Genomic DNA, 25,406 nt, shown 5'->3' on the forward strand with positions numbered 1-25,406 from the left:
GAGGAGATACGATAGTCATATTCCAATATCTAAAGGGGCAAGCTTGTTTTCTCCTGCTATGGAGGCTAGGACCTAAGCCAATCAATTCAAGTTACATCAGAAAGAACTTTCTAACAGTAAATGCTGTTTGACGGTAGGACAGACTCTCACCAAAGATGGTGGACTCTCCTTCCTTCGAGGTTTTTAAGCAGAGGTTGGATGACCATCTGTCATATATGCTCTAGTTGAGATTCCTGCATTGCAGGGGGTTGGGATAGATGACCTTTCGGGTCCCTTCCAATTCTATGACGCTATGATTCTATTCCCCATCCTTGATCTAAAGCAAAGAAATCTGCTGTGTGGGCATGGCTCTGTGGTAGAGCACCTGCTTTGTATACGAAAGGTCCCAGGTTCAATCCCCAGCATCTCCAGGGAGGGGTGGGAGAGACCCCTGCCTGAAACACTGGAGAGCTACCGCAGCCAGTCAGTGTAGACCAGCCTTTCTCAACCTGTGGGTCCCCAGATATTGTTTAACTACAACTCCCATCACCCCTAGCTAGCAAGACCAGAGCTCAGGGATGATGGGAGTTGTGGTCCATCAACATCTGGGGACCCACAGGTTGAGAACCACTGGTGTAGACAATACTGAAGTGGAAGGATCAACACTCTGATTCAGTAAGTCAGCTTCCTAAAATAACACCTTCTTTATGTATTATTCATATGTAGATTTTAATTGTTTAATGGATTAAAACTCATACTGTCAATTGCATTTGTCAGTTGGATGAAAGTCATACATACCACTTGGCAGGTACACTACTTCTGAGGTCCTGCCCCATGTTCTTCTATAAACTAGCATATACTTGATGGCCACAAATGGTGGAGCCTTTTTATACCAACCTTCTGGTATATCTTTCCCTAAAGAGGTCCCTTGAAATGTCTGATAAAGACTTGTCTTTTTAAATAAGCTTTTGGACTTGGTTGAATATTGGGGGGGGGGAATCTCCCGGTGTTGGTGCTGTGGCCTAATATTCCCTTTTACCTGCTCTTTTGCTGCACTGATTCGGATTTGCTCCTCTGCCATTAAGAACATAAGAAAAGCCTGCATGATCAAGCTTGTGACCCACCTAGTCCAGCTTCCAGTTCTTATAGTGGCCAACCAGATGTCTTTATAGAAAGCCTGAAAGCAGGACCTGAGTGCGACAGCCATTCTGCTCACTTGTGATTCCCAGCAACAGGTATTCAGAGGCATACCGTCTCTGGAGGTGGAGCAAGAAGCTTGACTTCCCTCCATGAATTTCTCTAATCCAAGATGGTGACCATCACTACCATCATGTGCATTTAAGACTCTTTGCATTTCATTTAAGGCTTTTCACTATAGTTAACCACTGTGCCTTATTTGTTAAGATAAATCTGGGGAATAAATGCAAAACAACAACAGCAACCCCATACCATTATTTAGTAATCTGGACCCCAAAAGGCAGAGCTGTCACATCTTATTTTAAAAAATAAAAATACAATCACTTCCTGCTCTTCTGCTGGGTCACATCAGTCCACCAGGAGCCAACAAGACAGAGCATTACTAATGTAATTTGTCCTCCTCTTGCTTTCAAGATAAGACGGGGAATGTGGGATTGATTTGCCTTGTAAAAGAGACACCTTCCAACATGAGGAACCTATCTCTGTACAGCTTTGGAGCAGTGCACACACACCCCTCCTCCAAAGTCCTCTTCCTTGGACGTGTGAAGTTATTAAGCAGAACCACATTGGTAGGCCTGAAACTCAGATATGGTGGGAGGGGGAGTAGGTAGAGGACTGAATCAAAGAGCATGAGAAAGACCACCTTCCACAATGAGGCTGAACCGCAGGAATGTGTTCCTAAGCCTCCCCTCCTTCCTCTCCTGAAGAAGGATGTGATCATTTGCTGCCATTCCCCCCTCCCTCCAGCGCACAGAGGCACATGTGCGTGCACATACACCTCCTCCTCCGGCTGGAATGGGTTAATTAATGATTAATTGCAGCTGCTTCTAATCCCAATTTGGTGACTCAAGAATGAGATGGAATGCGAGGGCTCTCCTAAGACCATTGTGAATACATGTGCGCTCTCTCACACACATACACAAGTGCACACCTCAGGACTCAGCCAGATTCAGAAAAAAAACAGTCGAGTTTTACAAAGCACCTGACTGGAGCTCTGGGGCAGACACATCGAGGGACACTCGGCATCCAGCACATAATTGGTTGCCACCAGTGGTCAAATGGTCAGCACTTCCTCTCTCAGAGGCCTGGAAACTGCTAACAATTAAGATTCGGGGCAGGGCAGGGTGGATTTTCCTTTTTCATTGAACTTCAAAGGGGTCAAAAGCAGAGGTTTGCCCGGGATTAATTTTAAGTCAGGCAGTGCATACAGCTAAACAGTTCCGGTTGCAGCTCCCCCATCCCAACATTCATCAAAAAAAGGGCAACATAGAGATCCTCAGCGTCTTCCATGGGAATATACCTTTCAGGAAATTCTCACACACCACACTGCGAATGAGAGGATCCGGAATCAACTTCAGGTGCAAATTAATAGATATATTTGCTACTGGTTGCCGATTAGCTACCAAGCCAATTTCAAGCCTGTAATAGCTTGGGACCAGTTTACCTGCAAGATCAGTTTATTCTATATGTGCCCACTCAACCGCTTCAATCTGCAGAACTCTCACTGTCACAGGTGCTACATAGTACTCATTGAACACTTGTAAGAAATCTTTTAGTGGCAAATATACTTTGGAACTCCCCGCCTATTGACAGGGTATCTGCTTGAAATATTTTTCGTTAAGGAAGCCTATTCAGACATGTCGACGCTGGCATGTTTTTTTATCTGTTTCTAGCTTAATTATTTTAATTATATTTTGATTAAAACGAAATACCTGTTTTTTTAACATTGCCTTTTACTGACAGCTCTAACGTTGTTGTTTTTTGGTTTTTTTTGTAAACTGTTTAGAGACTCTGTTTACAATCAAGCGGTGTGTAAACTTTATTAAATGAAAATATAAATAAAATCAAGTTGTTTCTTTATCTGTTCTCTGTGCATTTGGATACCTCTTAAAATCTCATAACCAATTTTGCATTATGGTTCCTGACATCAAGAAGTAAGTTTTTGTCTATGTTTGCATACAGTTGGCCACTGTTTCAAATCAATATGGCAGGTGGAACATTGCACTGATTTTTAGCAGATTTTGCATCGTGGTTGCTAAGATCAAGGTACAGGTTGTCATCGATGGATGGATACAGTTGGATCCATTTTGTATCCCAATGGCAGATGGAAACTTTTCAAATGCTGCCTTACCAAAGAGTCATTCCCTTGCCTTGGATCATGTATATTTAGTCCTCCATATCACAGCAAATCTTGAGATTTGCTGGGGAATGTTAAACTACATAAAATAAGGGCTGAATTTCCAGCAAACAAAATCATAGCCATCATTATTGTGGGCTTGGGGGTGCAGTCCTATGCTGAGGCTACACCATACATTTAAAACATGGTAATACCAATTTAGAATCAGTTCTGGCTCACCTAATGAATTCTGGAAGTTGCAGTTTGTGCTGAGAGCTGATAGGAGGCCACTATTGCCCTCCTAGGATTACAATTATCAGAGTAGTTGAACAATCATTCCCCTTAACAGGGAACTTTGGTGACTGCAGCTCACCCTGAGGAATAGGTGTTTCATAAGAACACCACAGAGCCTAGGGCTTGCCGATCAGAAGGTTGGCGGTTTGACGGGGTGAGCTCCCATTGCTCGGTCCCTGCTCCTGCCAACCTAGCAGTTCGAAAGCACATCAAAGTGCAAGTAGATAAATAGGTACCGCTCTGACGGAAAGGTGAATGGCATTTCCATGCGCTGTTCTGGTTCGCCAGAAGCGGCTTAGTCATGCTGGCCACTTGACCCAGAAGCTGTATGCCGGCTCCCTCAGCCAGTAAAGCGAGATGAGCGCCACAACCCCAGAGTCGTCTGCGACTGGACCTAGTGGTTTTAAGAACTTTCAGGAATCTTAACAAACTACAGTTCCCATTATGCTCCAGGGAAACCATGACTGTTTAAAGTGCCATCATAGTGCTTTAAATGTATGGTGAGTATGTGGTCCTAGTTCCCTACACCTATTTTTGGTTTTTTTAAAAGTTTGATCTATTGAACATCTTGCCACATACGTTGGCCCTTACTGTGCATTTTTCTGAGAGTTCTCATTTTTCCTTGGTATTTTGGCTCCAAAACCTGCTTGCCTGTTCGATTTCCCCTGAAATTGACAGGAATGTGACTGTTTGCACGGCATCATTGCGATGGAACATATTTCCCCCCCTCGTGACCTGAAGCAGCTCAGAGTTAAAATACAACCCGCCGGCAACATTACAGCTCTCAGATGAAGCCACAGAAAGAACATGATGCTTAGGATAGTTGGGGCCACACCCAGCAAGGCCTCAGGGCCAAAGCACCACAGGTGAAGAGATGGAAGAGTCAGATTGCGGAGCGAAAGGTGCAAAGTTGATTTATGCAAAAGCAGAAAGGTATTTGTATGGGAGAGGAACACGCCACATAATTCTTTCTTCGTTGGGGGAAAAGAGAAGGAAGTTGATGATTCTCCATCAGATGCTGGCCTTGTAACCCCGTTATTGCCATCTTACATACCCTTCAACATTTCTCCAATGAAAACAAAGACATTCTATTTAACAACAACAACAACAACAACAACAACAACAACAACAGCCCACCCATCTGACTGGGTTGCCCCAGCCACTCTGGGCAGCTTACAACATATTTAAAAACATAACAAAACATTAAACATTATAAAACTTCCATATACTTTAGGTAAAGGTAAAAGGACCCCTGACCATTAAGTCCAGTCGTGGACGACTCTGGGGTTGCGGCGCTCATCTCGCTTTATTGGCCAAGGGAACCGACATACAGCTTCCGGGTCATGTGGCCAGCATGACTAAGCCGCTTCTGGCGAACCAGAGCAGTGCACGGAAACGCCATTTACTGTCCCACTGGAGCAGTACCTATTTATCTACTTGCACTTCGTGCTTTCAAACTGCTAGGTTGGCAGGAGCAGGGACTGAGCAAGGGATGCTCACCCCATCATGGAGATTCGAACCGCCGACCTTCTGATCAGCAAGTCCTAGGCTCTGTGGTTTAACCCACAAGGTTGCATAGTTACTTATCTCCTTGTCTCAGGGGTCGCATAACTCCATATCTTCCAATTTCTCCAATGAAAATAAGGAAGTCCTAAGAAAAAGCGAGGCATTCCAGGATCAAATCAGAAACTAGGATTGCTTCTATAAATCTGGGACTGTCCCTGGAAAATAGGGACACTTGGAGGGTCTGATCTTAGCAGGTGGCATTGCACCCCAAGCACAAGAAATTCTATATACTAGGGGTAGTGAAACTTTTCAACACAAGGGCCACATTCCCTTCTGGGCAACCTTCTGAGGGCCGCATGCCAGCGGTGGAAGGGAGCAGAGGACAACATGGGAGGAGCAATCGATGTAAATTTTACCTTTGTACAGTAGGCCAGTTTCTGCACACACTCGCACACCCCTCTCTGTCTTCCATCCAAATAAGCAAGAAGCATTATCAGAGTTCAAGGACACATTCCAGTCAGGCAAAAAACACTCGGGATGCAAAGTGGGGCCAATGAGGGGTAGGGCCTGAAGAGAGTTCCATGGTCAGACAAAGAGAGATGCATTTGGACCCCAAGACAGAAGCTCCCCAGCCCTGCTATACTGAGCTACATTTTGTCCTATTCTTACCAGTACTGGTTGGTACCCATTGGAGACAGGTGGGGCAGAAGGCAGGCAGCTTAACGGTAGGCAGAGACAGAGCCAATAACTTGCCAAATCAGACAATGGCAGAAAGAGCCAACTAATTCCCTTCTTCCTACCCACTGGGTTCTATAAGGGCAACACCGAGACTAAGGAGGAGTTACAACAACCCCATGGAGTACAAGGCTGGCTCAAGGTCACCTGGTAAGTTTCCTGGTTGAATGACCATCTGAGCCAGTGTGTGCCCAGTCTTGAGCTGACATCTTGTATTGGCTCTGAGTTTTACTTTTAAGTATGCATGCTAAGTTCACACTTGTTGTTGTTGTTTAGTTGTTTAGTCGTGTCCGACTCTTTGTGACCCCATGGACCAGAGCACGCCAGGCACTCCTGTCTTCCACTGCCTCCTGCAGTTTGGACAAACTCATGCTGGTAGCTTCGAGAACACTGTCCAACCATCTCGTCCTCTGTCATCCCCTTCTCTTTGTGCCCTCCATCTTTCCCAACATCAGGGTCTTTTCCAGGGAGTCTTCTCTTCTCATGAGGTGGCCAAAGTATTGAAGCCTCAGCTTCATGATCCGTCCTTCCAGTGAGCACTCAGGGCTGATTTCCTTCAGAATGGAGAGGTTTGATCTTCTTGCAGTCCATGGGACTCTCACTAGGGGTGGACAAATTTGTCACTTTTGGTTTCCCTCCATTTCTGATTTTTCCATACAGTACTTAAATCTTGTCCTTCACATTCCCACATCAATTTGCCATTTTTAAAAAATCCTCAGCAGCATCTTAGTGCAAATTTAACTTAATAGACATATGTCTGTAGGCTATTTTGACTAATGTACACATTTCAAGCAATTATCTCTACTATAATGTGTTTTGCTATATTATTTTCACATACATGCATTTTTTTTTGTATGCACGGTCTGGTTGGAGAACTGCATCACAAAGTTTGGAGCAGTACAAATTTCAAAGGAGAAATGTGATTCAGTTTGTGTATCAATTCAAGAAGCATGAATTAGCTAGTTTCTCATTAAAGTGCTGACATAACTGAATCCCTCCCTCATCCATGGTTTACACTGCAAACATCCTGTGCTGTGCTTGTGGCAATGGACATAGGAAGCTGCCTTTATGCAGACCATTGGTCTACCAAGCTCTGTATTGTCCATGCTGTGGCAGTCCAGAGTTTCAGGAAGGAATCTCCACCAGTCCCTCCTTGGAACCTTCTGCAGGCAAAGCAGATGCTCTACCACTGAGTCATGGTCCTTCCCCCAACACACAGTTGCCCTGTATTAGACCATTGCTCTATCTAGTTCAGTATTGTCTGCCTTGGCTCTCCAGGGTTTTGGACAAGAGGGCATTCCCAGCCTTTCCTGGAAATGCTGGGGATTGAATCTGAGACCTCCTGCTTGCAAAGTAGATGCTCTGCCACTGGGTTAGGGCCTTTCCCAATTATACACGTTTTTTGTTCAGTTTTCGTCAGTCCAGTATTTTCAGGATTATTTTTCTCTGTGCTGTCACTGAGCCACAGCCCTTCCCTGAACGTAAGTGTGTTTGCATGCTGGCTTGCTTGTTTTTAAAGAAACACTTCCTGCAACAATCCTAAAAAGTGAAACACTCCAACAAGAAGCTCTCCCAGCCAGTGACTCAGATGGGGATTCATTATGGAATCAGTCACCACTTTACATGCAATCTTTTCAACTGCTGGGATCCCTCCCTCCCAACTCCTCCTCTCAGGTTTTAGTTTTATGGCACTACAGAAGAAAAGGGGGGAGGGGCAACAAAAAAAGAGAGAGAGCCTCATACAAGTTTGTATTGATCCTTTAAGGTTAAGATCTCAACGCACTTACATTATTCTAACCCAGAGAATTTGAAATTTATGGTCCCTCTTGAACCTCGCCAGCTTCCTCAAGAGAACTCTGTAGCCAGCCAAACGCCAAACGCCGTAAAATTTAAGGAGGTGAGAGAGAAACTTCCCAGAAAAAATAAACATTTCATGGAAATGAAATAAGTCTTCCCTTCTAGGAACTCACCCCTGCGAGCTTGGAGATTAAATGGCAAAGTATTCAAAATGGTAAGCTGATATAAAAATGTTGTGTGTGTTAGGTACCGTTTGTTTATGGGTATGCAGCAATGGACATTGTCTTCTGAGGGTCAAATCTCAGAGCATGAGTTCTTCCCCTCCCCCAAGACTCCACAGAATGGATTGGTTTGTTTAATGCCTTCCCCATTGCATAGATGGCAGCTGTTCATAATTCTTCCCCTCCCCCCATATTCTTCCACCCAAAGGACCACACGTTTATCCCCACTCCCCATTCAGGGCAAGCCCCACTGACATCATCCATTCACTTGAGAAAAGTGGAGAGCGCTCTTGAAGTCTGTACAACGAGTGCAGGACTTCCATCCCAAATCACATCCCACTGTTATGTCCTCCCAACATCATCACCCATAGCAGCCTTCCCCAACCTAGTGCTCTCAATACGCTTTTTTGGAGTACAACTCCCACCATCTCATGAATGAGCCAGTGCTGGCTGGGGCTGATGGGAGCTGTAATCCAAAACAGGTGCTTTTAGGGTAGTGCAATAAGTTCAGCCGCACTGGGTGAGTGCTGCAGGTGGCACCACAACAATGCTGTAGAAAGGAGTGTGATAGGCATTGCACACGCCAAATTTTAGCATCACATAGGGTGCTGCTGAAATTTGAGAGCCCAAAGTTCATCACTAGCCCAAAACATCTGGTGTCACCAGGTGAGGAAGACTGCTGTAGTGTAACTTTCAATCCTGATGTCCTCCCTCACCAAATAACAGACAATGGGAGAGCAGATCATGGCTGGCAGCACAATACACAGCTACATCCCAGTACTATATTATTGTTCAGTGGTGTAGCGTGGGGGGTGCAGGGGGGGGCGGCCGCACCGGGCGCAACATCTGGGGGTTAGGGTTAGGGGGCGCAAATCCACGGGTTAGGGGACGCAAATTACTTGCCTTGCCCCGGGTGCTGACAACCCACGCTATGCCACTGTTATTGTTGATGTTGCATCATTTATCTATAAATAACCTAAATTCAGTAAGTGTTGTTCAACAGTCTGGTTGCCACTTGCCTTTCTGTCACCTGCGAACCATGCATAACCATTGGACAAACTAATGTGACATTTCCCCAGTAGTGATGTATGGAAGTGAGAGCTAGACCATAAATAAGGCTGATCGCCAAAGAATTGATGCTTTTGAATTCTGGTGCTGGAGGAGACTCTTGAGAGTCCCATGGACTGCAAGATCAAACCTATCCATTCTTAAGGAAATCAGCCCTGAGTGCTCACTGGAAGCACAGATCCGGAAGCTGAGGCTCCAGTACTTTGGCCACCTCATGAGAAGAGAAGACTCCCTGGAGAAGACCCTGATGTTGGGAAAGATGGAGGGCACAAGGAGAAGGGGACGACAGAGGACGAGATGGCTGGACAGTGTTCTCGAAGCTACCAGCATGAGTTTGACCAAACTGTGGGAGGCAGTGGAAGACAGGAGTGCCTGGTGTGCATGGGGTCACAAAGAGTTGGACACAACTAAACAACTAAACAACAACAACAATGTGACATCACAGAGCGTTCACAACTATTCTGCCCTATGTCTCATTCATTTTTAATAAACACAGAGTCAAGCCTCTGGGGGGGGGTCTAACTATATGCGAAGCCAGGGCCACAAACTCCCACAGTTCTCTTTTTCATTTGAGAAAATCTCATTCAGGAGGCATCCATTTTGATCAGAGAAGTAGCCAGTCAGCCACACAGAGGCACAAAGCTACTTCCTCACCCTGCCAGGTCTCAGATTAGCATTTGGTGGAAATGTAAAGTAACAGAGGGGACATTTTTTTCATATGTGGGGGGACTGAAATATTGGGAAATGATTTATAATGAAATGAAGAAGATGTTTAAAACAACCTTTGTTAAAAAAAACCCAGAAGCTTTCTTATTAGGTATTATAGGAATGGACCTATCAAAATCACAAAAGAACTTGTTTAAGTATGCAACAACAGCCGCACAGACCTTATTAGCACAACATTGGAAAGAAGAAGGTGTCCCTTCTAAAGAAGATTGGCTAGTTAAATTAATGGAATATGCTGAAATGGCAAAATTGACTATGAAACTAAGAGGAAGAGACAACAACGAATTTAAGGAAGAATGGAAGATATTTATTGCATATTTACAGGAGCAATGTACACAGGCTAATACATTAGCAGGGGTTTAAGATTACTTGTAATTTTGTTATGAATGGATAATATGGATTTAAATAGGTTAAAATTTAACAATAGCCAGGCAGTATATTGATAAATAAGAGACCCAAGGAAGGGATTAGAGGGAAGTCAATTTGTTTTGTTTTGTTGCATTGTTGTTGTTTTTATTTTTTTTATTTTTGGAAAATCAATAAAATGTTATTAAAAAACAACAACCAGACTAACATTTGGGAGAGTAACTGCATTTTGAAACTCTGCCAGGTAAAATACAGCTTGGGAGTGATTTGCTCATCATTGAGCATAGAGCAAATATCTCCGCTGCCACTGCCACCCTTCAGATTCCCCTCTGAAAAGCACCCACTTCCACAGGTACTTTTGCTAAGGAGGAGGAGGAAGAGGGATGTTGGGGAGCAGTTTATGTGAAACATGGCATTGCATCCTTAAATGCCTTTATTTCAGTAGGGGCTTACACAGAGACCCTTACATTCATAGAAGCTAGGAAAAGACTAGACAAAGCAGGAAGAGCTGAAATTTAAGAAGGGACATCTATTCCCATAGTCTTGGAGTCATGCCAGAAAAGCCAGAATTCTTGTTCCAAAGCACAATGCTGGCTGATTTGGAGAGTGTTGATAAAATCTGTCAGTGGACAAACACCAAATCTCACAGCACAGTTCTGCAACTCCTACTTCTCACTTGGCTCCCTGCCTCCCTCGACTTCAGATTCCCACTTACCCATTTCCCCCCTCATTGCACTATTGAACACTAACCTCATTTTTTCGGTAAGAACCTAAGGAGATTCTGCTGGATGCACTTGTGAATTGCTCTTCAACCTCATCAATTTGATGAGCAGCCCCTCAATTCCTTCATCCAAGTCATTTATAAAGGACAGAACCTGCAGCACCTCACTCGTCCCTTTTTCCAAGATGACAAGGAACCATTAGTGAGCACTCTTGGGGTTCAGTCAGCTAACCAGCTACAAATCCACCTAACACTTGCCTCATCCAGCCAACATTTTACCAGCTTCTGCGGCAATTTAATTATCTGTTCTAGGACCTTTCCTGGTATCAACATCAAGCTAACTGGCCAGTAGTTACCTGGGTCTTCTTTTTTCCCATTTTTGAAGATGTGGACAATATTTGCTCACTTCCAGCCTGCAGGGACCTCACCTGTTCTTGAAGAATCCAGTGTTGTCGGTCTACAACTTTCATCATCCTTGACTATTGGGTAAGCTGTACAGGGATGATGGGACTTTTGGTCCAGCAGCATCTGGGGACTCAAGGTTGAAGAGCACTGCATTGGTCTCAGAGATCTCTTGCCTGGTTTCCCCACAACAACCTCTTAAAGCACATCCAAAAGGTTCCTTTGTGACAAATTCAATGGCTGCTAACCCTGATTGCTATATTTAGGGATGACAGAGTTCTCTTTGGTTTACATTTACAGTCAAATCTATCAGATTTGCACTTTCTGAAACACTATGAGAACTGAAATACAGCCACCATTCAAAATTATTACGCATCTGAAATTTGTTGTGCAATTTTCCAACCAAACAATATTTACAAAAATGCATATATCAGGGGAAAGGATGCATAAAATGAATATATTAGTATAAATATCATGCATAAATGCACATTAGAAGGAATTGTTTGCAAAAATGTGTACATGAATCAAAACTGCACGCAAAAAATACATTTGATGAATCATTCTATTTTAATATTCTGCTGGAAGCTGCCCAGAGTGGCTGGGGAAACCCAGCTAGATGGGTGGGGTATAGATAATAATTTATTATTATTATTATTATTATTATTATTATTATTATTATTATTATTATTATTGTTATTATGGTTTATTTGAATAAATTTGAAATTGCTAAAGAATTTTCATGAGCATCTTTTTTGTTTTTTAAAAAATCAATCAGATGAGAAAATGAGAGAACCGATATTGATAGATCCTTCTATTCCCAGCTCTATTCTACTTCTGAATACCAATTGCTGGGAAATGCAGGAGAAGAGAGTTCTCTTGCAAGCAAATCCTGCTTGTGTGCTTTTCACTGGCTAGGTGTGGGGAACCTTTGCCCCACCCCAGATGTTGTTAAACTACTACTCCCTTTATCCCTGGTCATTGGTCATGTGTGCTGGGGCTGATGGGAGTTGTAGTTCAACAACATCTGGAGAGTCATAGGTTCCCCACACCTGCCATAGACACCTGGCTGGCTACTGTGAGGAAATAAGGATCTTATGTTATGTATGTACCTGCAGGAAGCCCCCAAAGCAGGGCATGAAGGTCACAGACCACTTCCATTGATTCTTCCCAACAACTGGTATTCAGTGGCACACTGCCTTTGAACAGTTCTAAATCACCTTCATGGCTAAGAGAGATTAACAGAGCTCTACACCTCCATCAGTTTGTCTTTAATCCCCTTTTAAAGCCATCTAAGATAGTGCTCAAGGGACGCGGGTGGCGCTGTGGGTTAAACCACAGAGCCTAGGACTTGCCGATCAGAAGGTTGGCGGTTCGAATCCCCGCAACAGGGTGAGCTCCCATTGCTCGGTCCCTGCTCCTGCCCACCTAGCAGTTCGAAAGCACGTCAAAGTGCAAGTAGATAAATAGGTACCACTCCAGCGGGAAGGTAAACAGCGTTTCGAGTGCTGCTCTGGTTCGCCAGAAGCGGCTTAGTCATGCTGGCCACATGACCTAGAAGCTGTACACCGGCTCCCTTGGCCAATAAAGCGAGATGAGCGCCGCAACCCCAGAGTCGGCCACGACTAGACCTAATGGTCAGGGGTCCCTTTACCTTTAAGATAGTGCTCATCTCTATTCTGTTGTCAGGGCAGGACATTGGGGCAGATTTCAACAGATTAAGCAAGCCCTTCCCCCAAATGCCACAAGGCTGGCTTACCACATTTGAAAGAAGTAAAATAATATGCATAAGAACATTAGAAAAGCCTACGGGATCAGGCCAGTGGCTCATCTAGACCAGCATTATGTTCCCACAATGGCCAGCCAAATACCCTAATTGGAAGGTTGAAAGCAGGGTCCAAGCACAACAGCACTCTCCCCAGTTGTAATTCTCAGCAGCTGGTATTCCAAGGCATTCGGCCTCCAGCCATGGGAGCCCTCATAGCTAGTAGCTGCTGATGGCATTATCTTCCAAGAATGTGTCTAATCCTCTTTTAGAGTCATCCAAGTTGGTGGTCATCACTGCCACTTGTAGCAGCAAATTCCATAGTTTAACTCTGTCCTTCCTCTTATCTGCCCTGAATCTTCCAACATTGAGCTTCATGTCCATGATTTCTAGCACTGAGAGGAAGAAAAACATTTCTCTATCCACTGTCTCCATGCTGTAGAGACACTTCTGCCTGTTTCCTTCTCACTTTCCTTTTCTCTAAACTAACCCCCCCCCCCCAATTTAGACACATTGCCGTCTGAAGAAGGGGAGCACAAGACCATTAAGTTGTGGAAATCTCAAGGAGACCTCTTCAGTGGAAGAGGCACGGGATGTTTTGCTAGCCCATCAGTAATCTTCGGTTGAGTGCTTACAGATGAAAGCGTGTGTGGTTACCCTTCTTCTGTGAGCAGAGCAAACATTATAATTATCGAAATTCCCAGGCAAGCTGCTTGACACTCTCATGGTAAGCTGTGGCTTAATGGGGAATGAAACATCCATAGGAGTGTCTGAGCTGGTGGCTAAGTGGAGAAGATTATGAAGCAAATTGCTCCTGACGCCTTTAATGAACATTCTCCACAAATATTCGTTCTCTGGCACTTCACCCTTTAAAGATGCTCTGGAGCTTTTGCTACATCTTCTCATCTGGATCCAGGCACCACATGTCCAAGTTCAATACATTTAATTGTTTGCAAACTACCGTTGGTTAAGTGCAGGCGACCTTTGATGTAAGAAAACATCTGTGCTTGTGACATGGAAATGATTTTTTCTCTCTCTTTTTTGCTACTCTGATATTTTAGTTTTTTAAATTGTTCCAAAATGATGGGATGCTAATGGAATAGTTATGATTTAAATGGGAACGCCTCATACTAGTCATATATTATATACCATGTTGTGCTTTGTCAGCTCTACTCACCCTTTCCTGTTTGTGCTGCCACTGAAAGAGTCAACAGCTGGGGCAGCGCAACATCAGCAGCAAAGTGAGAGTACCCAACCTTTGTGGCTGCTGTTACAGTTGACTTCAAAAGAGATCGGTCTTTCACTAGGCTTCCTACCAGAGGAGGCTGTCACCAAAGGGTTAACTCCAAAGGATGAGTCACCCTTCAGGGTGTTGAAAGGATAAGGGCAGTGCTTTTTTTCTAAAAAAAATGTTTAGGGGTACAGTGGTACCTTGGGTTAAGTACTTAATTCATTCTGGAGGTCCGTTCTTAACCTGAAACTGTTCTTAACATGAAGCACCACTTTAGCTAATTGGGCCTCCCGCTGCTGCTGCGCCACTGGAACACAATTTCTGTTCTCATCCTGAAGCAAAGATCTTAACACGAGGTGCTATTTCTGGGTTAGCGGAGTCTGTAACCTGAAGCGTCTGTAACCCGAGGTACCACTGTTCTCTCATTTTGACTCAAGAAAAGCACCATTATATCGATCCAATCAGGGAAAATAAATACAGTAAATGGACTAAAGGACAAAGATTCACAAAATGTTTAGGGGTATACGTACCCCTGCGTACCCCCAGAAAAAAGCACTGCCCGCTTTTGTATATTTATTACAGTGGTACCTCGGGTTACAGACGCTTCAGGTTACAGACGCTTCAGGTTACAGACTCTGCTAACCCAGAAATAGTACCTCAGGTTAAGAACTTTGCTTCAGGATGAGAACAGAAATCATGTGGTGGCGGTGCAGCGGCAGCAGGAGGGAGGCCCCATTATCTAAAGTGGTACCTCAGGTTAAGAACAGTTTCAGGTTAAGAATGGACCTCCAGAATGAATTAAGTTCTTAACCCAAGGCACCACTGTATTCCACTCTTTTTAAAATATCTTCCTAGCATTTCCCACTCACTTATTATTATTTTCTTGTCTATATTCCTTAACGTAGCCATCATATCGGCTAATTCTATAAATTCTATTACTTTGAACAGCCACTGATATTTTGTCAGGATTGCCCTTTCTTTCCACATTTTCGTATATGATATCCTGGCCATTACAGTTGCATAGACAAATAGGTTTTTTTTTAATTTTGTTTGGGAGTTCCTGTCCTATTAGTGCTAGCAAGAATGCTCCTGGTTTTGTGGGGAATGAACATTGGAGCATTTTATTAAGTTCTTCATGGCTCATTCCCCAAAACTCTTTTGCCCTTTTGCACTGCCACCACATGTGGATTAACATGCCATCTGCATTCATACACTTCCAGCATTGGTTGGATCCTTTTATTTATCTTTACCAGTTTGCTGGGTACCACCTAAAAACCATATTTAGTATATTGTCTCTAATTGTATAGCTTGCTGAAATTTTAATAGTATTGTTCCATAATTTCTCCCAGTCAGCCAGCTCTGTATTATATCCAAAGTCTGCAGCCTAATGAATCATTGCCTCTTTCACCAGCTCGTCTTTTGTATCCCATTCCAGCAAAATGTATATATCTTTGATAACAACTTCTCATCCTTTCCTTGAATTGTTTTCCCAAATTCTGATTCCTCTTTTACAAATCCCTTCTTTTTATCTTCTTTAAATACAGGCATACCTTGGTTGCTGAAAGCCTTGGAACTTGTACGTTTCTGCTCCTGAACGATTGAAAACTGGAAGTGAGTTTTCAAACGATTTTTGGAAGCCGAATGTCCAGCATGGCTTCCGCAGCTTCTGACTGGAGCTTGCTGCAGCCAATCAGAAGCTGCGCTTTGGTTTCTGAATGTTCTGGAAGTCAAACAGACTTCCGGAAAGGATTCCGTTCGACTTCCAAGGTACAACTGTAATTCATTTATTTGAAAGTACTGAAACTAATCGCTCACAAATTCTGAAGTTTCTTCCTTCTTTAAGCCTTACTTTGTCTTCTTCAGTGGTCACTAGATATCCATAGGTTCCCCATTTATCTCCCATATTCATCTTCTTAACTGCCACTGTTTCAGTTGGTGATATCCAAAGAGGTGTTTTTCTTTCCTTATCTACTCCATACATTATACAGACTTCTTCTTATTACATGATTGGAGAAGGCCTTGCGTGTTCTTGCTTTACCACAGTATAGGTAACTGTGCCAACCATACCTTAAATCATGTCCTTCTAGGTCCAGGGTTCCTGTGTCTTTTAGTTTGATCTATTCCTTCAGCCGTACCAGGCAAGCCGCCTCATAGTACAACTTTAAGTCTCGTAGTGAAAAGCCTCCCCTCTTTCTATCATCAATACGTTTTTTATATTTAATTCTGGGCTTTGCATTTTAACACACAGATTGTTATATTTTTTGTTTATCGTTCAGTTGGAGCATTTGTACCCTGCTCCTCAGCCAAAACAAAAACTCCCAGCATAGCTTACATACAATCCGTTAAAACAAGACAGTCCTTGCCTGAAGGTTTACAATCTAAAAGTACATGACACACAAGGAAAAATGGACAAGGGTAGACAAGGAAAACTTCAAACTCAGAGACCAATTCTTATGCAGTTGTCCTTAAAATGGACAGCTAGCACTGCTTAGGGGTAGGAGATGCCTCATGGAGTTGATCTTTTGGCAAAGCTGATGGAAATCAGCACCCTCTTTCGTCCTTTTGTGGGGATATGCATTTCCTCTCTTTTTCCTCTTTCTTTCTTTCTTTTTTGATGATGTGTAAATGTGTAAAAGAGACACGAGTGGCGCTGTGGGTTAAACCATAGAGCCTAGGACTTGCTGATCAGAAGGTCGGCAGTTCGAATCCCCGCGACAGGGTGAGCTCTCGTTGCCCGGTCCCTGCTCCTGCCAACCTAGCAGTTTGAAAGCACGTCAAAATGCAAGTTGATAAATAGGTACCGCTCTGGTGGGAAGGTAAACGGCGTTTCCGTGTGCTGCTCCGGTTCGCCAGAAGCGGCTTAGTCATGCTGGCCACATGACCCAGAAGCTGTACGCCGGCTCCCTCGGCCAATAAAGCGAGATGAGCGCCGCAACCCCAGAGTCGTCCACGACTGGACCTAACAGTCAGGGGTCCCTTTACCTTTACCTTTAAATGTCCCCACCCCTTAAGTGCCTTGATTGAAGCCACTGGATAAAATGGAGGCTGCTAGATTTATGATGTATTGATGACTCTTAGGTCCCCAGATGTTGCTGCACTACAACACTCATCATTCCTAACCATAGTCTAATCAGGCCGGGGATGATGGGAGCTGTAGTCCAGTGACAACTGGGGATCCAAGAATGCAGAACACCGCTATATGAGATGATGGCTGGGGACTTTAATGGTTGTCACACAGGTATTTCAAGGCAGAAAGGAGCCTCCTCAAAAACATAATTGCCCCAACCTCCCTACCATTCTTTATCTGACCCAGATGGCAAACAAAGGAATTGGCAGCAGCTGGGTCTTTCAGAAGACAGACCCTAAACTTGAAAAGCTTGTGGAGAGAAAATGTGAAATGTTTGGCAATGCACCCATCTCTTTAAATCCTTCAGACCAAAGAGCCTGCAAGTTTTTCTGGGCCAGTGATTTTTTTTAAAAAAAATATTATTTCTCTCCCCTCCCCCCCCCCTTTTTATGCTTTTGAGGCTTTGAAATTAGCCATGACAGAGAACCTGGCAGAATTCAAATCCAGCCTCTCCTCTTCTATGCATGGAGAGCGTGAAAAGTTCAGCAGGGGGGAAAGGAGCCCCCCAAAAAGATATTTTGGACACGGTATCAGTGTCTGCTGCGTGCAGAGTCTTTGAACCTCTTGCCAACAGCCAGTCACTTACTGGAGTTTTATGGCCTCTGTTTAGTAATGGCCACCGTCTAAAGCTGTCATATCTTGTTTTATTTGCATCAGAGAGTCTGTAATTATATTCATGCAAACTTTCCTTTTTCTTTTTCATTCTAAGCTGAGAACAGACCTTGATTTATGCTCCCTATCAGGCAATTCTTTCTCCCATGGATGCATGGTATGCCACCCCAAGAAAGGAGGGGAGAAGGGGAGGGGAATCCAAACAACCATGCAAAACACAATCTCAAACAAGAAAGCTTGGGTTCTTAACCCCCACCTTTCACCAGCTCTGTCTTCAACACAACTGAGATAGATTGTGCTGAGACAGCAAACTCTACCTCCTTTGCACATGCACCTTCCCTCGATTGCTGATATCAGGAGACGTTCCCTGTTTGAAACCAAGGAACGCAAAGCTTTAAGGAACAAAATGCAAGCAGCTAATAAGGGATGCAAATAATAATTTTTAAAAACGTAAGGTAAATAGTGAACAACATAAAGACCAAAAACAATTAAAATATATAAATTAGTAGCAGGCAGGGCCAAAACTAGGGTAGGGCAAGTAGTGCCCCTGATCTGGGTACCTGATTCAAAGGGGTGCCAAAATAATGATTAATGCTATGTATTGTTACAAAAGTTGGGTGCCATCCCCCCACCCCCTCTGCTGGGCAGTAGTAAGATTCCAGGGGGTTCCAGGCAGTAACCCAGTGTTTTTTCTCCTTTGGGGAACTGAAGACGCAGCAGAGCCTGTCATAGCTTTAAGAAATATGATTTATTCACATACAGTCATACCTCGAGTTGAATGTGCTTCGGGTTGAGCGCGTTCGAGTTGCGCTCTGCGGCAACCTGGAAGTAACAGAGCATGTTACTTCTGAGTTTCGTCACTCGCGCATGCGCAGATGCTCAAAATGACATCACGCGCATGCGGCGAAACGTGACCCGCACACACACGCCGTCACTGCTTGCGTTCCGTTCGGGATGCGAACAGGGCTCCGGAACGGATCCCGTTCGCATCCCGAGGTACCACTGTATTTTCACTTGCAGTCTGCATGGAGGGAGTCCAGATCTTACAGCATGGTCATTTCAAGAGGGGCTTTTCCCCACAGCAGTGAAGCACTAGTGTCAAAGGCATCTCTCTCAGCTAGACTGCAGCTAGACTGTCCGAGCTAGATCTTAGTCTTTCTTCTCCACAACCTTCTTTCCAGCACACCTTGCTAGAAACTCTTTTCCTGTCACCTCATGCCCAGTAACCCTGGCAAACTTCTTTCTGCCCAGTCCCAAGATTCCTCTTAGACGGACCATCAACACCTTTTGTCATGTTAATGCCTCTATCCCAGGTGAGGCTCTGCCTTGGAAAGAAAGCTTAGCCTGTATTTTCCCACTGGCCTGCAAGTTTCCCTTCAATACTCCGAATAATCAGAATCCTACCATTTATTAATTTCTAGGGTTTAGGGGGTCCACCATTAAACTGTTATAGTTTTTTAAAAGGCATTTGTGCTAACACACTGATTAATTTACTACTACTACTATTTGCATACCGCCCTTCATCTGTAGATCTCTGCAGTTAACAATATAAAAATAATGTATAAAAAACACATAATAAAAATAAGAACAAAACAAACCAAGAATCCTCCCCTCCCACAGATACATTTAAAAGGTCCATTCTTGTGTTGCCACCCTCCGGAACACTCTTGGAGGAGGCACATGAAGAAGGGCCTCAGATGATGATCATAGGCTCTGGGTCTGTTCATATGGAAAGAGGCAGTCCTTCAGGTATTGCAGTCCCGAGCTGTTTAAGGCTTTATAGGTCAAAAACAGCACTTTTAATTGGGCCTGAAAACTAATTGGCAGCCAGTGCTATCAGGCTGGCATCAGTGTGATATGCTCAAACTGTCTTGCTCCAGAGAGCCACCTGCCCACCAAATTCTGCCCCAGCTGAAATTTCTGAGCTGTGTTTTCACGAGGATTCTTAAAAACAGAAGCACACAAACACAAATCGCTTTGGAGACTAGAAGACTAAAGGTAAAGGTAAAGGTACCCCTGCCCGTACGGGCCAGTCGTGTCCAACGCTAGGGTTGTGCGCCCATCTCACTCTAGAGGCCGGGGGCCAGCGCTGTCCGCAGACACTTCCGGGTCACGTGGCCAGCGTGACGAAGCTGCTCTGGCGAGCCGGCACCAGCACAGCACACGGAACGCCGTTTACCTTCCCGCTGGTAAGCGGTCCCTATTTATCTACTTGCACTTAAGGGTGCTTTCGAACTGCTAGGTGGGCAGGAGCTGGGACCGAAAGACGGGAGCTCACCCCGCCGCAGGGATTCGAACCGCCGACCATGCGATCAGCAAGCCCTAGGTGCTGAGGTTTTACCCACAGCGCCACCCGCGTCCCGGTAGAATATAAGACTGGGGAAGCACAAAACAGAGAGAAGCCGAAATGGATAGACTGGCCCACCCTTCTCCACCAATAGGATTCCTATGCCCAGTTTCTTTCATTTGTGTGACAGCTTTCTAAACCACACACGACACTGGATCTGCATGCCACCCTCTTTGTTGTTTGAAATATTTTACGCACGCACCACCCACACACCCACACACACACACACACACACACACACCATATTTAAAGATGGCACTTTTGAACCACTACGCAAAGTAAGTTTAGAGCCAAATGCAACCATTTTTCTCCCTCTGAGAGGGAGCTGCCCTTTCTACCGACAAGCACCCAATCCATCATTGACTTGCCACGTAGATGAGGATGGGCAAGTCTGACACTTCCAGCCTCTCATTTTTTCCAATCACATCTTCAGTTCACAACATTTCCATATCACTTTGCAGAAATAAATAAATAAAAAGTCCTCGTGGAAATTTATTAATGAATTTCTCCATGACAAAAGGCCCATCTGAAAGGCTAATGACCTGATCGGAAAAGGAATTCAAGGAGAGGTTTGATTGACTTCAGAATGAAGCAGCCAGAAGGTTATCTAGAGGAGGCACACGGAACGTATCAACCCGGTGTTATTCCAGTAAGTTATTCATGCAACTAAGTAGGCAAATGGGACAGTTTCTCAACCACTGTCTGCATCACACAGGCCGCCAATCTGCCTCTTGGCCCAACACACAAACAACATGCACACACACATCATCTCTAGGCAAGGGGTACTTTTGAACTGCCAGGCAAGCTGAGAGGCAGGTGCCTCTCAGAAGGCGTTGCCTTCTCTACCCATAAGTCCCCAATCCATCACTGACGCTCATGCTCCACAACTAAGATAATATTCTCAGCAAAAGTTAATCACAGGAAGACGTTTCCAATGAGCACCTTGTCATTACAACTGAGGTTTTCAATTTGACTCTGCAATTTGCAGTCATCTCAGCCAAAACTACGTTAATATCGTAATACTTTTTTTAAGGGTTGAGCGGGGCGGGGAATCAATGTCAAGTCCTAAAAACCTTGGACAGATTAAATGACTTACAGGTGCAGACAAACGTAACATTTGTGGATATGCGGGCCAGTTTGGAAGCAGTCCTCGTCACAATAAGGCCACATCCATACCATACATTTAAAGCACTATGATGCCACTTTAAACCATCATGGCTCCCCGCCCCGCCCCCTGGCAAAGAATTACAGAAGCTCTAGTTTGTTACAGGTGTTGAGAGTTGTTACAGGTGTTGAGAGTTGTTAGGAAACCTGTTGCATCTCTCAGAGTAGTTTAATAGTCAATTCCTCTTCGCAGTATCATGGTATAATGGTGCTTTAAAGGTGGAGGAGGAGGAGTTTGATATCCTGCTTTATCACTCAAAGCGGCTAACTATCTCCCTTCCCTTCCTCCCCCACAACAAATACTCTGTGAGGTGAGTGGGGCTGAGAGACTTCAGAGAAGTGTGACTAGCCCAAGGTCACCCAGCAGCTGCATGTGGAGGAGCAGGGAATCGAACCCGGTTCATCAGATTACGAGTCCACTGTTCTTAACCACTACACCACGCTGGCTCTCACTACACCAAAGGTATGGTGTGAATGTGGCCTAAGAATCTATGAAAAGTCTGCTGGATTGGGCGAGTGGCCCATCTAGTCCAACAGCCTGTTCTCTGTGTGGCCAGGCAGATACCCCAATAGGAAGCCCAAACGTACACAGGAAACACAAACACATTTCTGAAAAGTAAAGGGAAAATGCTATGTGAATTTGCATCAAAAAGTGGCTGTCGGCAATGCTGATTGGCCAGCACTCATAATGTCATCTTCTCCCCCACCCCCCTATCTCCGGTCTCTAGGGCAGCATTGCTTTTTTTTTTCCTGGGTGGAAGTGTTAGGTTTGCTTTTCGCCTCCCTGCCTTTTTGCACTGCGCGGTACTGCTCAATCTTCACCTCCCGCATAATGGGGAGACAGGGTGAAATTGCTGCTCTTTTCTTTTTTCCACCCAGTCGGAGCAGTATTAAGTTTCAGCCAGTCGTTCCCTGTGTTCAGAGTAATAAAAGTTTTGCAAATTGCCCATTTTTCAACCCTATTGAATAAGAATCTCTGGTAACCTAATCCACTCCTGGACCAAATAACAACGCTATTTTCCCCTGGCATTAAGGAAAACTCTAAAGGCTGCCTCCTCCTCCTTCCATCAGAAGGGGAAGTAATGGAAGGGGGGGTGAGGAAGGGGCTTTAAAGGACTGCTTTAGAGGTTGTTAATCAGGCCTGCCTGTTCTTCCCTCCCCATTAGTTTTTTTTTTTAATGATATATTTATGCACTCCAGAACTCAGAGCCCCATTTTATCTAGAGACTATTTCATCTAAGACCTGTTGTGGAAGGGCTCAGTGGAGACCATATACTTTGCAAGTAGAAGGTGTCAGGTTCAACCCCCAGAGTTTCCTGGGAAAAGGGATTGGTGGTTAAACCACTCTGGGAATTGTAGCTCTGTGAGGGGAACAGGGGTCTCCAAACAACTCTCAGTACCTTTAACAAACTACAGCTCCTAGAAATCTCTGGGAGAAGCCATGACTGTTTAAAGTGGCACCATAGTGCTTTAAACGCACAGTGTGAATGTGGCCCTAGTCAAAATGTCTAGAGCATAACCCAATAGTAGAATATCACTGGGCGTATTTTTCTGTCTCAAGACATAAGTGTTCAGTGTTCCAAGAACCTCTCTCTCTTGCAAATGTTTTCTCTCATGCTTCTGCTTTTTTCTTTAAATAAACGTCTTGTTATTTTCAAACTTCTCTAGGGACTCATTAACAACCTCTTTTTAATAGGAAAGAAGCAAGGTTAAAACTGGCACAAAAGGCAAAAAAAAAGGACTTCAGCAAGGATACAGTGTTCTTATTATTATTTTTAATTTCCAAAATAGCAACAGTTCAGAGTTTTAATTGCATTTTTATTACTCCCCCCTCAATTATTAATGTGAAAAGATGTAATGTATAACTGTGAACAGCTTTTACATCACTTAAAAGTGGCATTAGATCCTTCTTATCCTAACTGATGATGGTTATTTCATGTACTCTTTCACCTCGGACCAATAATTTCCTATGCACAGGGGGATTCTGAAGTACATGTGGTTCGCAGGTGGTCACCCATCTGCCCATCCTTCAGTGTTTTTGCCTTTTGCCTTGGCCGCCACTGGCATGTGGCCCTCAAAATGTTGCCCAGAAGGGAAGGTGGCCCTTAGGCTGAAAAAGTTTCTCAACTTCTGTCATAAAGGGAAATGCCTCATTGGCCCAAACAGGTGGCAGCCACCACCAACCAAACAGGGGGATGTAACACATCCCTACTCCCATGTTGCTCTACATGGGATCCTGCAGCCACCACAAAGACAAAGGATGTGCAAAAGCTGATCAACAGCAGCTTCAACTCCTGCTTCCTTTGCCCAAACAGTTTGAAACCAACCCACACAAACAAATGAACGTTTTCCTTTTTCAGAGGAAAACGCTCCCCTGATGTCATGGTGAGATCTGGTGACTCAATGCAGGGATGTCAGAAAATTCATATGGAAACAGGAACAGGTATTCCCAGTTCATCCCATGTCTGAAACAGAAATCAATCTAGCAAATGCAATTGGTTGTAGTTGTTGCTTTTCAGGCCACAAATGATAAATGGTTGATTATGCTCTCTCCTACATTTGCATTGCCTTTGCATTGAAATGAATGAAGTGGGATAGCATAATGACAGCATAATTTACCTAACTGATGTAATTAATTATGTAAATTACATAATTTCACCTCAGCAGACAGTGAGATGAATAACATTGGTTTTGGCAGAAGAAGAACTTCAGTGAAAGACAAGTCCACTCACCCTCATTGGTGGACGGTGTTGCAGCCAGGCCCCAGACCCACAAGTGACCCAACAAATGGCAGGTCAGATCACCCAACTGCTGGCTATTGGCCAATGCCAGCAGCCCTTGGATGGGCGTTCCCCTGGCAGTGGGCCCAACCAGCCAATGGGGACACTTGGGCCCACTCCCAGGGGTGGTTAAATTGCAGTCTGCCCAGCAGTTTTTTCTGCCTTTTTCATCGGATCTCCTGCCTATCCACCCTCAATCTGTTTGCTTTTTCTTGTGCTTTGACCCTGCTATGGCCTAAGTTGGCAGCCTTATTCAGGGACAGGCAGGAATTTTTCCATTTGGCAAATTGGCAACTGGCCATCTGGTTTTCGCCTACCTCGTAGCAATCGTCATAACTTTGTAAGGCTGGTAGGTATTGGGTAAACCTAGATCTTTGGTGGAGGGGGGGTTGTCGTCTCTGTCTGCCCCTCCTCTGGAAAAAGAGTATCCTGTTAAAAGGATCTGGGAGGAGTGGCTTCTGTCCAATGCCCAGGTGGGGGCTAGGGCCATAACACTCCTCCAAAATAAGGATGTAAGTCATAGGCCCTCCCCGCCCCCATGGTTGTGGTTTACCCATAGATGCACTCCCAGCAAACAGGATGGAGTGGAATAGCAACACCAATCCATTCTCTACTGTAACCAATAAAGTTGCGACCATATTAAAGCCCCAAACCCAAAATGCTATTGTCTTGTGTGGTTATTCATTTCCCCTAGGGAACTGTGGGGTAATGGGGTCTTGGCACACAAACAGCACTGCGTGTGATGAATGCAGGGTGGAACAGAAAACAATGCCCTGTTACATCCCATGAAGGTGCCCTGGAGAGGGTGAATGAATGAGGTGGAGGAACTTGAAGAGCTAGGTCTGATGAACCTTGGGAGGATTCCAGCAGGGTAGAGAAGATCCATTCAGGACCCCAAGAAGCATCAGAGCTGGAAGAAGAGGAGGTCACAAGACAGCAGAGTGTGGGATTAGATTACAAGAAGAAGCCCGCTTCTGTGCCATTCAGACACTGCTACTCAGGCCCCTCCTGAGCCAGAGGGGTTGGCATCTTCTCCTGTTTGCAAACCTCCGCCCTTGTAGGAGAACCTTGACGGCAAGCACAGTGCTTAGCTGGCAGTGTTTCCTCTTCAATCTCCTAGGACATGGGGATGCCAGTGCCAATATGAACAGACCACCCAAGCCCAACCCTCTCATTTGCTTGCCCAGGCAAGGGACGCTTCTCGCTTGCTACACTGAAGCTGCAGCCACCCTGTTCTTCAGAGGCAAAGGGCAGG

The sequence above is a fragment of the Podarcis filfolensis genome (assembly GCF_964270895.1).
Source record: "Podarcis filfolensis genome assembly, chromosome: Z".
NCBI classification, from domain to species: domain Eukaryota; kingdom Metazoa; phylum Chordata; class Lepidosauria; order Squamata; family Lacertidae; genus Podarcis; species Podarcis filfolensis.